This window comes from Theropithecus gelada, chromosome 7a (assembly GCF_003255815.1).
Source record: "Theropithecus gelada isolate Dixy chromosome 7a, Tgel_1.0, whole genome shotgun sequence".
Lineage (NCBI taxonomy): Eukaryota > Metazoa > Chordata > Mammalia > Primates > Cercopithecidae > Theropithecus > Theropithecus gelada.
Window position 1 is genome coordinate 41,252,691 of NC_037674.1, and position 14,821 is coordinate 41,267,511.

Here is a 14,821-nt window from a genome sequence, read left to right on the forward strand (position 1 = left end):
AATTATTGTGCCTCAGTCTGCCAAGTAGCTGGGATTACAGGCATACGCCACCATGCCCAGCTAATTTTTGTATTTTTAGTAGAGATGGGGTTTCGCCACGTTGGCCAGGCTAGGATTACAGGCGTGAGCCACAGTGTCTGGACTATTTATTTATTTTGTTTGTTTTTTATTTTTGGAGAAATGGGGTTTAGCTATGTTGCCCTGCTTCAAACTCCTGGGTTCAAGTGATCCTCCTGCCTTGGCCTCCCAAAGCACTGGGATTACAGGCATGAGCCACCACACCTAGCAGGAAAAAAAAAAAGGTTAAGTAACGATTTATTGTAACTGTTTACAATAATGGAAGAAGGCAGAGGTATCAATAATTTTTAATGACATATTGCAAGCTCGAGTGACCCGTCCACCTCGGCCTCCCAAAGTGCTGGGATTACAAGGTGTGCACCACCCCGCTAGGCCCATTCTGTGCTCTTGTTCAACCTTTCTCTATAACATGCTTTCATTTATGCCCGAATAAAAAAATACAATCTTAATACAGCTACTTCCCTCACACCTTAATCCAAAAGAGGAAAGGCTATTTAAATGCTACAGTACAGATTAAATGAAGATTGAAAGTAAGTAAAGGGCATTCCTAGAGTTTAACCAGTGCTATTAATAAGAAAAGTATGCTGAATTTTAAATAAGCAACTAATTAAGTGGTACAATTAAGAAATACTAATCATCGGCCGGGCACGGTGGCTCAAGCCTGTAATCCCAGCACTTTGGGAGGCCGAGACGGGCAGATCACGAGGTCAGGAGATCGAGACCATCCTGGCTAACATGGTGAAACCCCGTCTCTACTAAAAAATACAAAAAAAAACTAGCTGGGCGAGGTGGCGGGTGCCTGTAGTCCCAGCTACTTGGGAGGCTGAGGCAGGAGAATGGCTAAACCCGGGAGGTGGAGCTTACAGTGAGCTAAGATCCGGCCACTGCACTCCAGCCTGGGTGACAGAGCAAGACTCCGTCTCAAAAAAAAAAAAAAAAAGAAATACTAATCATCAACACCAATTTTTTTTTTTTTATTATTATACTTTAAGTTCTAGGGTACCTGTGCACAACGTGCAGGTTTGTTACATATGTATACATTTGCCATATTGGTGTGCTGCACCCATTAACTCGTCATTTACATTAGGTATATCTCCTAATGCTATCCCTCCCTCCTTCCCCCATCCCCACAATAGGCCCTGGTGTGTGATGTTCCCCTTCCTGTGTCCAAGTGATCTCACTGTTCAATTCCCACCTATGAGTTAGAACATGCGGTGTTTGGTTTTCTGTTCTTGCGATAGTTTACTGAGAATGATGGTTTCCAGCTGCATCCATGTCCTTACAAAGGACACGAACTCATCCTTTTTTATGGCTGCATGGTATTCCATGGTATATATGTGCCACATTTTCTTAATCCAGTCTGTCACTGATGGACATCTGGGTTGATTCTAAGTCTTTGCTATTGTGAATAGTGCCGCAATAAACATACGTGTGCATGTGTCTTTACAGCAGCATGATTTATAATCCTTTGGGTATATACCCAGTAATGGGATGGCTGGGTCAAATGGTATTTCTAGTTCTAGATCCTTGAGGAATCGCCACACTGTTTTCCACAATGGATCAACGCCAATTTCAAATTTGTGACAGGACACCAAATGTTGGACCTCTTAGAAAGAGTAATGGTCAACTTGCCATGACATTTTCAAAAGCTAGAGTTGTATCTTGCATTTTAAAACCCAGGGTTAGTTGGTTTGTTCTTTCATTCACTAATTCATAGCCTGGTGGAGGAGATATATAAATTAAAATACTTAAGAGCAACAATAGTTATAATAGCTTAGTTACTGAATATTTATTAGTCATAGACATTGTTCTAAGTACTTTACTTGCACTAGCAAACATAAGCTTCACAAACACCTTATGAAGGCATCATTAACTCTATTTACAGGGAAGAAAATGAGGTACACAGAGTTAACACAGTCAAACAGCAAAGTCAGGTTTCAATCCCAGGCAGTCTGGGTCTGGAGGCAACTACTTTATCCTGCCTCTCCACTACTATAGTTCATTCCATAAATTCTTACTGAGTGCCATCTCTGGTCTGGGTGCTTGAGCTATAACACAGTTAGCAACAGATTATTCCAAGAGGGTCCCAATTCTCCAGGTAAGAGTATGGATCTGAGAAGGCATTCTAGAGAAAGTAATGCCCGGCTGAGTCCTAAAAGTTGTAAAGGAGTTAGGTAGGCAAAAAGAAAAAGGAAGGAGGAAACAAAGGCATTCCAGGCAGAAGGACTATATAAGCAATGGTCAACAATCCAGAAACAGTATGTATATTCAGCGAATTATCAAAAAGCAGCTCTGCAGAGCTGGAGTGGAAAGTAGAAGACAGAAATTACTAGAGTTAAGATTAGAGAACCAGGTATAAGCCAAGTCATGGAGAGTTTTGATGATATACTAAAATTTTATCACAGTCACAATGGGGAGTCAATAAAGAATTTTCAGGTTTATGTTTCAAACATACCATTCTAGCAATTCTGAGAAGGTGAATCTCAAGGAGATAAAACTGAAGACAGGAAAATCACAAAAAGGTAAGGAAATAGTTCCTAATAAAGCAGAGGTTGGAACAAGGATGCTGGGGAAGTAAATGATTCAAAAATATTTAGGAGATAAATCCAGCAGAATTCAGTAAATAAATGGATATAAGGAATGAGAGAGAGAGAGAGAGAGAGAAGAAATCATGAAGGATTTCAAAGTTTCTTCCTTGGTTGATAAAGTCAACAGTAGTACATGATGTCTTTGAAAGAAAAACTATAGATAGGGAAATAAAGTCCAGTTTGGACAAGAAGAGTTTGAAGTGAAGATGATAAATAAAATAATTGAATCTGATGCTTTGGAAAGAGACTGATGCTAGAAAAAATGGCCTGGGGAGTAATAGGTAGATACACAGTAATTGAAACTACAGGGATAACTGTAGGTTAGGACAATGTGAAGGCTGAGAAGAACAACTGGCCAACTCAGAAACCCCACTGTTTATGGGACAGGCAGAGAATACACAAAAGGGGATGGCATGGTGGAAGTCACGGGGCAGAGTTTCTTGAGAAAGTATTATTGTCATTGGTTACTTTACAAGAGCAAGTTTAGTGATATGAGAAAGTAGAAATTAAACGACAGTGGGATAAAGAGTAAATAAGAGAAAAAGGATTTTAGGACCCCACAAGGGCCCTTGTTGTTGATACAGACAACTCTATCAATTTTCTCATCTGCAAAACTGAGAGAGTAGGTGACTGTGAATACTAAACAATGCACTACACAGGACCTCACATATAGTAAGTGTTACAGGCCCTCATAGACTGTTTTCATCCTTGTTCACTACACGTAGCCACATCACGTGCCTTTCTGCTCTCAAACATCCCAGGCCCCTTTGCATTGCAAGGCTTTGCACTTGATACTCCTCTTTCCTCACTCAGCTCTTCACATTTCTGGCTCCTTCTTGCTTGTCGAGTGTCAATCTCCCAAGAGAGGGTTTCCCCAAGAAGTACTCTAACAACTCTCTTTCGTTCATTCTCTCAGATCACCCTGTTTTACTTCCGTCATAACCCGTACTACTCTTCGAACTTTTCTTGTTTATTTAAAGATAATATGCCAAAGTGATTAAGAGTGTAGGCTCCACAATCAGACTGGTTGCAAACTGCAGCTTTGTCATTTACTAGCATGTGACCTCAGACAACTTGTTTAAACTCTCTGTGTCTTAACTTCTTCATCTTTAAAATGGGCAAAATAACACACACCCCCCCCCCTGAAAACAGACAAAAATAAAAATAAATGAGTAAAATAATTACCTCATAGACTTCTTGGGGGAGTTAAATTAGCTAAAACATACAAAGTTACTACAGGAATACAGGTACATTTTAAAGTTCTCAAATATTACATATTTAATTACAGTAATCTTAATGTTCTATCAAAGAGCATTTATCAATATGTAACAGATATTACATATTGTAATATCTGTAGCAATAATAATTCTTAGTCCAAATGTAAAGATGTCAACTAACAACCAAATGAAGAAGTGCTATTCTAAGTAAACCTCAGGAAATACTACTGATGGAAGGGATCTTTTTTTTTTTTTGGTCACAAAAGTTAGGAGGGAAAAAAAACCACATCTGAAGCTAAAGATCTTTAGTTGAGCAAGGGAAATTTTTATAAGCTTTATATGTAATTACTGTGTAATTTAGATCAATTTATGAAAAAATAAAAATAATACAGATGTTGGGGAAAAGGTTTGACTTAAGTAACTTTGGGAAACTTGAAACTGGAAACTCTAACAACAAAAAGAACTGTACATAAGCACTGCTCTTTTTTGGTAAAGGCATTTCTCATGGAGATACAGGTTAACAATTCTAAAAGTACTGCACATGGACGATGGGACTGAACAAATAACTTAATGGATGCCAGATGGCGTGAGCCAGATTTCTCACTTTTGGAGGTAATAGATAACAGGGTAAAGCTAGAATGAACTATATAGTATTGATAGTCAAAGACATCAGTATGAATTCATGTTTACCTTAATATAGATACAGATAATAGTTATGTATGTGTATACATACATATATTTTCCAGGTCTATACACTGAAAAGGCCTAGAAGTCATGATATTACAACAGCAATGAGCACACTGAGTAACCAGATCTTGGTTTCTAACATGATTCACCAAAAAATAGAACCAGGGATCCTTGGAAAAATGGCTGATTCTAGGGCTGGGGCAGGAAATATACAAGATGAGTCTGGAACTTCTTCTAGTGCCAGAAAGTATGGAAGTACTCAAAAAACAAAACAATGGAGTATGTCCTGTTGATAGAACAATTTGAGCAACAAAATAAATAAAGTAGTATAGGATTATGACCCCAAGTATAAAATAAACATCTATGAATCCATACATATATAAATGATTGAATAAATATATAAATGGGAAAAAAAAAGACTACCCATAGCAGAAGAATTCCAAATAATTTTATAGACAGTGCCCCTTTAAGAAAATAGAGATAGATCCACTGAGTGTGGTCTGCACTTAGTGACTTGTTTCCAAAAAGAGTATGGGAAAACTTTACAGTAGAGAAACCCGGCAAACACTAGCTCAGCCTGGTGACCAAGGTTAACAATATCAGTGATAAGCCACACTGAGAGTATTTCCCCTTGATATGATGCAATGAGAGTGGCACTTTACCTCTGTGACTGTCCTCCCTCAAACCCATAACCCCAGTCTAACCATGAAGAAAGCATCAGACAAACCCAAACTCAGGGACATTCTATAAAATCTCTGACCAATACTCCTCAAAACTATCAAAGTTATCAAAAACAAGGAAAGTCAGAAATGCCATCACAACCCAGATAAGGTAAGGAAAGATGTCAACTAAATGTATTGTTGTATTCTGGATAGGATCCTGGAACCAAAAAAGAACCTTAGGTAAGAACAAATGAAATCCAAATAAATGAATTTCAGTTAGTAGTAATGTACCAATATTGGTTCCTTAACGCTGACAAATTTAACATTGAAATGTCAGATATTAGCAATATGACAAGACCTCCATTTCTTACAAAAAAAAAAATAGGGGAAACTGGGTGCAAGGTATACTTTAACTCCCTGTAACTTTTCTGTAAATCTAAACATATTCTATAAGAAAACATTTATTCAAATTGAATAAAAATAGTAAAAATATGGGGAAGTTATTGCCTTAACCAATCTGATTTTAGTCCCTTAAGTCATGTATAGTGGGCTGGACAAAAACAGAAATACAAGTTGTATTGTGCAAAATAATCTCAACATGGATGAACCACTTATAATACTGTATGTGTAAGTGCCTATAAGTCATTTTTTTATGTGCACATTTTGATTCCTTAATCGGTAAGCACTTCAGGAGCAGAAAACCCTCCTCCAAGCAGGAGGAGGCCACTCAAATTTGGGACTAAAGCAAAACTGTGGTACTAATTATATTAATAAAACTTCCACCTGGGCCAGGCACGGTGTCCCATGCCTGTAATCTCAGCACTTTGGGAACCTGAGGTGGGCGGATCACTTGAGGTCAGGAGTTCAAGACCAGCCTGACCAAGATGGTGAAACCCCACCTCTAACAAAAAATGCAAAAATTAGCGAGGCATGGTGGTGTATGCCTGCAGTCCCAGCTACTTGGGAGGGCTGAGGCACAAGAATTGCTTGAACCTGGGAGGCGGAGGTTGCAGTGAGTCACCACTGCACTCCAGCCTGGGTGACAGAACGAGACTCCGTCTCAAAAAAAAAAAAAAAAAAAAAAAAAAAATCCATATGACTTTTGTAGTGGTAAATAATTTTTTTTGTTTCTAAATGAAAGCCGAAATACAAAGATCAGAAATTTATAAAGTCTGGGCATGGTGGCTCACGATTATAATTCCAGCACTTTGCGGGGCCAAAGCAGTCACATAGTTTGAGACCAGCCCGGGCAACATGGCAAAACCTAGTCTCTACAAGAAAAAAAAAAAAAATTAGCCAGGAATGGTGGCACGTGCTTGTAGTCCCAGCTACTCGGGAGGCTGTGGCAGGAGGATCATTTGAGCTCAAGAGGTTGAGATTGCAGTGAGCCATGATCGCACCATTGCACTCCAACCTGGGTGACAGAGCAACATCCTGTCTCTTTAAAAAAAAAAAAAAAAAAAAAAAAGGCCAGGCGCGGTGGCTCAAGCCTGTAATCCCAGCACTTTGGGAGGCTGAGACGGGCGGATCACGAGGTCAGGAGATCGAGACCATCCTGGCAAACACGGTGAAACCCCGTTTCTACTAAAAAATACAAAACACTAGCTAGGCGAGGTGGCGGGCGCCTGTAGTCTCAGCTACTCAGGAGGCTGAGGCAGGAGAATGGCGTAAACCCGGGAGGCAGAGCTTGCAGTGAGCCGAGATCCGGCCACTGCACTCCAGCCTGGGTGACAGAGCGAGACTCCGTCTCAAAAAAAAAAAAAAAAAAAAAAAAAATTATTAAATTTCTTTTTGTTATTATGTTGTTTTGTACATGAGACATTTTTATTTTTGAAAAGTTTTAAAAATAAAATTACCAAAAAATGTAGTATACACTCACATACTCATACATAAAGCATTAACATTTTTCATTTTTGCTTCTGATTTATATTTAATAGAAAATAACTATATAATGGTTATCACATTGAATTCTGAAACACTTCCTCATGGTCTCAGAAGAGGAATATAACTAAACATACTTGGAGAAAGTACAATGCAAAGCTCACTATCAACAATATATACTATAGGACAAAATTACAGTAACTTGGGTCCACATTGGGCATTGTTCAAGAGATCTGGAAACTTCAAAAGCCAAATAAAAATAAGTTTTCCTAACATTTGTAACTATCCTGAAAATACTTAAAAACAAACAAAAAAACTTACAAATCAGTAAGAAATCAAAGAATTTGATAACATTAACTGCTGGCAAGGATATGAAAAAACAGAAATTGTCTGCAATATCCTATAAATATCTTATAAAGAGAAAAATATTTATATCCTAGGACCCAGTAATTTTACAGTCAGGTATATGACCTGGAGAAACTATGGCATGTTGCTTCAGGAGCTACAGGAATACTCATGAAACAATGTTTATAATAGATAAAAAATGAAAACAATTTAAATGCTCATCAATAGAGGAAATGATAAATTGTATATATTCCTTCACTGGAACACTATACAGCTGTGTAAATAAGTGAACTAGACCTACGGTATCAACAAGGATTGAGGGCAGAAAAAAAAAAAATGAAAACAGCAAGCTTTAAAATCCATATACCATGACACAATCATATTAACAGCTGCTTAAACTTACTATAACATACTTTTTTTTTTTTTTTTTTAGTGCCAGACTCAGTTTTAACTACCTTATATAAATTAGCTTATTTAGGCCAGGCACAGTTGCTCATGCCTGTAATCCCAGCACTTTGGGAGGCCAAGGCAGTAGGATTGCTTGAGCCCAGGAGTTTGAGACCAGCCTGGGCAACCTGATGAAACCTAGTCTCTAAAAAGAAAAAAAATAATAATAAAAATAAGTTAAATAAATAAATAAGCTCATTTAATTTTTACAACAATTGTATGAAGTGGACACCTCTATCATCCCTATGTGATCGATGAGGACACTGAGGCATGTAAAGATTAAATAACTTACCTAAGGTCACAAAATTAAGTAGCAGAGTCAATATTCACACCAAGGGAATTTGAAATGTACTCCAATGTACATGTTCTTCAAAAGCACCCAAAGCAATGCCATGTCATTGTTCATACATACAGTTTATTAAAAAATAAACTAAAAGGATACAAACCAAATTCATTACAACAATTTCCTCTGCGATGGGAGATGAAGGTGAGGAGGATAAAACTGGGGAGAACAAAAGGGACTTTAACATGATCTGTAATATTCAAGAAAGTATAAAGTTCTACACTGCTCTTTTAGAATTCAATGTGATAACTACGATATAAATAGTTATTTTAAATTAAATATATATCTGAAGCAAAAATGAAATATGTTAACATTTTATATGTGGGTATGTGGGTGTATACAGTTTTGCTATTTATTTTTTAAACTTTTCAAAAATAAAAATCTCTCATCTACAAAACAATATTACAACAAAATTAAGAAATTTAATAAAGTTCTGATCTTCATATTTCAGCTTTCATTTGAAAACAAAAACAGCTAAACTGTGTGAGCTTATGTATGTATATACACTTTAACATACATATGGAAAATGCATTTTTACACAGATCAAGAGAGACAGGTTTTAACAAAGTATGTCAGAAACAGTATCTCTTACTATACATTTTAATGACTCACTATTCTCAGTGAAAATAAAGTATAACAGTAGTAGGAAAATTCCCTTGATATCTTTCTACCTCTTTCTTTTTGTCTCTTCTCTCTCTTGCTTTCTACTTGTGATTTTTAACAGAAGGAAGCACAAAGGAACTAAGAAAGTGTCACACATTTTAAAAATAGTAACAGCCATAGATGAACATATAGGCAGCCCTTCTAACTATAGGATTCCCAAACCTATAATCAAGTAATGTTTCAAAAATGTATCTGTAAATTTGTTGTCTAGAACTCACAGCACACATTCCTATGAAGAAAGTTACAAAAGCATATGAGCACCAGGAAAAAGATACTGCCTGAGGTGTCAGGCTATTGGCAGAGAAACAGGAAAACCTGAGAACACAATATGTACTGATGGTCCAAAAAGCAAAAAAAAATTCTGACCCAGGGTCTGAGGCCAGAAATCACTATTCATTTATTTACCTTTGTAATCTCAGTAACTAGCAAATTATCTGGCATCTCATAATCAAAGACCATTGCCTACTGACTGACGAAGTAATGGGGAAATGACTAAGTAGAGGAATCCATCAACAGGTGGCACTGTCAACACAGAACAGCTTTGGTGGAAGAAAGAAAAACCTTGGTGAGAAGCAATGTTTAAAGACACAAAAATCCACATATGTAAAACTATTACAAGGTTAGTGCTGGTTATTAAGAGAACGTCTTCATCTAAATTACAAGCTGTGTCTATTATTGTATAATGAAAATAAGCACGATATTTTGGGTTACTTTTGCTAACAACCTTAAGATAATTTTCCTACTGTAGCAATAGTTATTTGGGATTTTCAGTATTTTCTCCTATGACCCTTGAAAATATTTCAATGTCTTTTTCATAATTAAAAGAGTAATAATTGGCTAGGTGCAGTAATCTCGGCACTTTGAGAGGCCAAGGCGGGCAGATTGTTCGGGCTTACGAGTTCAAGACCAGTCTGGGCAACATGGCAAAACCCCGTCTCAAAAAATAGAAAAATTAGCCAAGCATGGTGGCGCATGCCTGTAGTCCCAGTTACTTGAGAGGCCGAGGTGGGAGGATGGCTTGAGCCTGGAAGGTGGAGGTTGCAGTGAGCTGAGATCGTACCACTGCACTCCAGCCTGGGTGACAGAGCCAGGCCTTGTCTCAAAAAAAAAAAAAAAAAAAAAAGTAGTAATTACTCAGAACAGAGAAAAGCACAAAAACTAAAATAAAAATTCCCTATAATTCTATCACCCAGGGATAGCATCTCTTACTATTTTATATATCTCCTGCAAATCTTTTTGCCATCTATACCTATATGTTTCTTTATATTCTAATTTTTCTCTTAACATTATATTGTACTTTCTTATGTCAGTACATTTTAAAAATGATTTTTAGAAGCTATATCCACCACATAGATTATCATTAATTTCACCATTCCCATATTATAATGCATTTTGACTATTAAAATTGTTCCACTCTTATAAAATGCTATATAAATTAACCACTTCTTGTTTCTTGTTTTCTGAGACAGGGTCTCACTCTGTTGCCCAGGTTGGAGTGCAGTGGCACAATCATAACTCGCTGCAGCCTCAAACTCCTGGGCTCAAGGGATCCTCCTACCTTGGCCTCCCAAAGGGCTGGAATCACAGGCATGAGCCACCTAATAGGGCCTAAACACTTCTTAAATGTACATTTCTACATTGGTCTTGTAGAATTCAAAGTGATAACTATGATATACAATAACGAAGTGTGGTGTGCTTGACTCCCTCCATCCCCAGCATCCTCCCACAAATTCTACTGAATAAACAATCTATCTGGGGCATTAGATAGTAAAATAAAATAAAATAAAATAAGAAAGGAAGAAAAATGTATCAGCTATTCTCACTCTTCTTCTACCTGTGGTAGGAAAAAGGAAAAATCGCCCAAAGATAAGTCTCTGACATCAGAGAAGGCAAGAATAACAAGTCAATTTTCCTGCTAGAGCAACTTTTGTTTTCCACCTAGAACAACGCACCATCAATTTAAGTAGGAATAGCACAAGATTTGTTATATACCAAACACCTCTATCTGCATTAGTGCTTTAACTAGGTTTTTGTAGGACATAGAATGCTTCAAAAAATTCTGCAAACAACAAAATATAATGTAACTAATACCACTCAGTGGAAAACCAAGTTTTATAATAGCAATTACACTGGCCGGGTGCGGCAGTTCACACCTGTAATCTCAGCACTTCGGGAGGCCAAGGCGGGCAGATTGCTTGGGCTCATGAGTTCAAGACCAGTCTGGGTAACCTGGTGAAATCCCATCTCAAAAAATACAAAAATTAGCCAAGCATGGTGATGCACGCCTGCAGTCCCAGCTACTTTTATTTTACAATTCTATTAACCCCAGCTAATTTTATTTTACAATTCTGCCATAATTTTTTAAATGAATTAATAAATGTCATGTAGTCTCTTACTTCTTCTAGCCTCCCAATTATACTAAATACTATTCAAGTTACCAGAACTAGGACAACAGTTCCAGGAACTTGAGAATCAATAACTCTTTAAACCAGTGGTAATTCATGTGGAAAAGTTCAGAACAAATCAGCATCAACTTCCTGGCTCTCTTGCACAGACAAAAAACTCATATTGCTTCACCAATTTTCAAAAATGTAAATTTGTGTCTATAAGTTTAAAACTTGGGCCAAAATGTATTTATATTTATTCCCAATTTGCGACTGGTATCAAGATCAATTAAATTTCTTAGCAAGTACATTGTTATAAAACTCCACAGTGATCCCAGAATGGAAGGGGCTTAAAAAATAATACAAAACAAAAATTAAACTTCACAGTGAAGTAGGTCTATGTTTAATCATTCAGAAAAAGAAAATTATGTAACATATTATATATAATGATGATAACATATGCTATTCTGGACTCCTACTGAGAGCTGTGGTTCAAAGGGAAATTGTGTAAATGAAGTAAAAATTGCCCATAATGTTTAATTCTGCCCAAAACAAAGTTTTCGAAAAAGAAGCCAAATATAATATTTTATTTTAAGTTCAAACAGGGTTCAAACAGCTCAGAAATTTTGTATACTTAAGTTTTCAAAAGTCGAATCCCAGAACCACTATCAACATAAACTGAATAACTTGCTCAAGAGTCCTTGCTTATTACCCAATCTTAAGTCCCCCAGAATACTTTTTAAAATAATCCCAAATGTACTACAATAGATTAGTGTAACCGGGGCTACACTGTTTACAGGTGTCTCCACCTCCTCCCCCAAGGAGAGAAGAGGTAGACTAGGGTAAACAGAAAATAGAATGAGACTATATACTACCAAATAACAGCTTGTAATCTTGCAAGACCGCTTCTTTCACATTCGGGCTATTCTTTTCATTAATGTATAATACATTTTAAAGAATAACATATTCACAGAGTAATACAATTTCTGCCCTCACGGGTCTCTAGCTGGCTGACACGCGTTTTCTCCTTAAATAAATACATGCCTGTTGACTGATGCCTGTCCTGCTGTTGCAAACAAGAAATAACTGTCCTGTAAGACAAAAACCTCTATGGCTCTAGGCGTAACCATACGTTTGAATTAAAAGCACATTGGAACAACAACAAAAATCTTCCAGCACATCTGTCATTTAAAAGCACGATAATGAAAAGCTGTCGCTGCGACCCAATTTTAGGTCACAAGCTTTTTACTGTTTTTCCTGCCCCCCCACCTCCAGAAAGCGATAAACTTCAAAGGGAATGGTGGTAACCAGGAACCGTTCCCTTCCCCCACCACACACCATCCCCAAAAAGACTAGAAAAAAACTGGCCAACTTGGACGCTGGCCGCGCTCACGCAGAACCCGTACCCGCGGGCCGGGGAAGGCTGGACAGACCCTGGGAGGAAAAGTGGGCCTCCAGGCACCCCGGGCTCCCCCCGCCGCCTGTTTCAGATACCGAGCAGGTGGGATTCCGGGAAGCCACCTCCGACTTACGTAACGGGCTTGTCAAAATCCCAGATCCAGGACCTCCCCCTCCCCGCCCCCACTCGCAAATAACAACAGCCCCAGGCCAGCCTGGAATAGAAAATCTGGAATGAAAACACAGGAGCCCCCCACGCGTCCGACGCAGAGGCGCTGGTGCTACTCTCAGCACCGCCACGCCATCCCGGGGCGGACCGAGCCGCGGAGGACCTCCCGGCTCTCAAGAGCTCTCGGGCGGAGGTCGCGGCCATCCATGCCGCCTCCCCGAGCCCGGCCGCCCCGCTCCCGCGCCCCCGGCTGTCACCTCTCCGGGCCGTGACAGCTCCACCTGCCACCGCTGCCCGGGTCGCCGCCCCCGCACTCACCTCCCAGCTGGCTCCCGAGCGAGCAGCTGATCGAGCTTGAAGAGCCGCGCCGGATTCCCTCACGCGCGGCAGCGGGACACCAGAGGCGGAATGCCGCGGCGCTCTGAGCCCGCTTAGCTCATCCCCAGCCCGGCGCTCCGCCCTCCGCGGCACCCCCGCCCGCCCAGGCCTGCCGTCTCAGTCAGACGGGACTCCCCCTCCCCTCGCGGCCGCCACTGCCTCCGCCTCTTTCTCCGACTCCAGCCGCCGCGGCTACCGCTACCGGCGCCATCTTGGCAATGACGGAAGGGGCGGGGGCGGGAATCACGCGCGCGAGCACCAATCGAAGGCCGGATCTGGCCCTAGTGGGAGGAGAGGGCCGGGTTGAGGGTCGTGGGGTCCTAGCGCCAAACTGACGAGAGGGCGGAGAAGGTGGGCGGGACTAAGTCGCCCTACCCTGTGACGTGCGGTGTAGTTGGGGAAACGCACCGTGGTTCCCCGTCGGGTCAGGAGATCCCAAGCCCCAGGCTGGCGTGGGCGAAGCGTACATTCCCTTCACCTTTCGCCACCCAGAAGCACAAGAGTCCAGTTCGCGCCAACTGACCTGTTTCTTCCTTCCTCTCCGGCACTCCGGGAGTCCTGAGATTGCCTTGCTCGGTTCGTAGGTCTGAGCTTCTCCACCAAGGGTGCTCAGATTCTCCAGGAAACTCCCTTCAGGGTTAGCAACCGCGGAGTAGGTTTCGGTCCCAAGATAGAAAGGTAAAGCGGGGAATTCAGGGGGTTTCTCCGAAAAGTACGTTGATAAAACCCCAGTTGTTGACTGACGGGGTGTCCATTACTTTGGATTAATTGGATACGGCCTACTTAAACCTGACTTTGGCTCTCCACCATTGATGGCTGTTGACAGATGAAGATAATAAAGCTTGATTACCCCCCACGGGGTTGCTCGGGAGTTAAATTCTATAGTACCTGTGAAGTACTTAGTATAGTGCTTGAAAGTACTAAATAAATGTTAGACGTTATTCTATGGACAAATGAAAGAAGAAACAGGACCCTAAAAATCCCTCTGCTTTAAAGTCAACTTTTCCTAAATTGCATAGCCTTTTACTAACCAAGTTTACAACTTTATTTCCTACCTCCAGTTCTTTCATTGTATTCATTCATTCAGTCAACAATCATCCATACAGAGGGTGCTCAAACAGAGGGTGCACAGTGGTGAGGGAAACAGAAAACCTCCACCTTCAGGAAACTGCAGTTTAGTGGGAGAAGAGGGACAATAAAAAAGTACTTCAGCACCTTTTTTTTTTTTTTTTTTTTTGAGACGGAGCCTCGCTCTGTCGCCCAGGCTGGAGTGCAGTGGCCAGATCTCAGCTCACTGCAAGCTCCGCTTCCCGGGTTCACGCCATTCTCCTGCCTCAGCCTCCCGAGTAGATGGGACTACAGGCGCCGGCCACCTCGCCCGGCTAGGTTTTTTGTTTTTTTTGTTTTTTTTGTTTTTTTTGTATTTTTTAGTAGAGACGGGGTTTCACCATGTTAGCCAGGATGGTCTCGATCTCCTGACCTCGTGATCTGCCCGTCTCGGCCTCCCAAAGTGCTGGGATTACAGGCTTTAGCCACTGCCCCCGGCCTTCAGCACGTTTTAAGGGGAAACATGCTATAAAG

General features: G+C 40.2%; 1 protein-coding gene across 2 annotated transcripts in view; it reads right to left on the minus strand.

The window, feature by feature from the left end:
- DENND4A (DENN domain containing 4A) overlaps positions 1-13,460 on the minus strand; it is a 130,130-nt gene extending 116,670 nt beyond the window's left edge. Inside the window, exon 1 of one of the 2 annotated variants that reach the window (XM_025390372.1) lies at positions 13,181-13,460. The gene's annotated coding sequence lies outside the window, so the exon portion shown is untranslated. The remainder of the gene's footprint in view (positions 1-13,180) is intronic. The other variant, XM_025390373.1, reaches the window with a different exon arrangement.
- Positions 13,461-14,821: the final 1,361 nt, after the last annotated feature.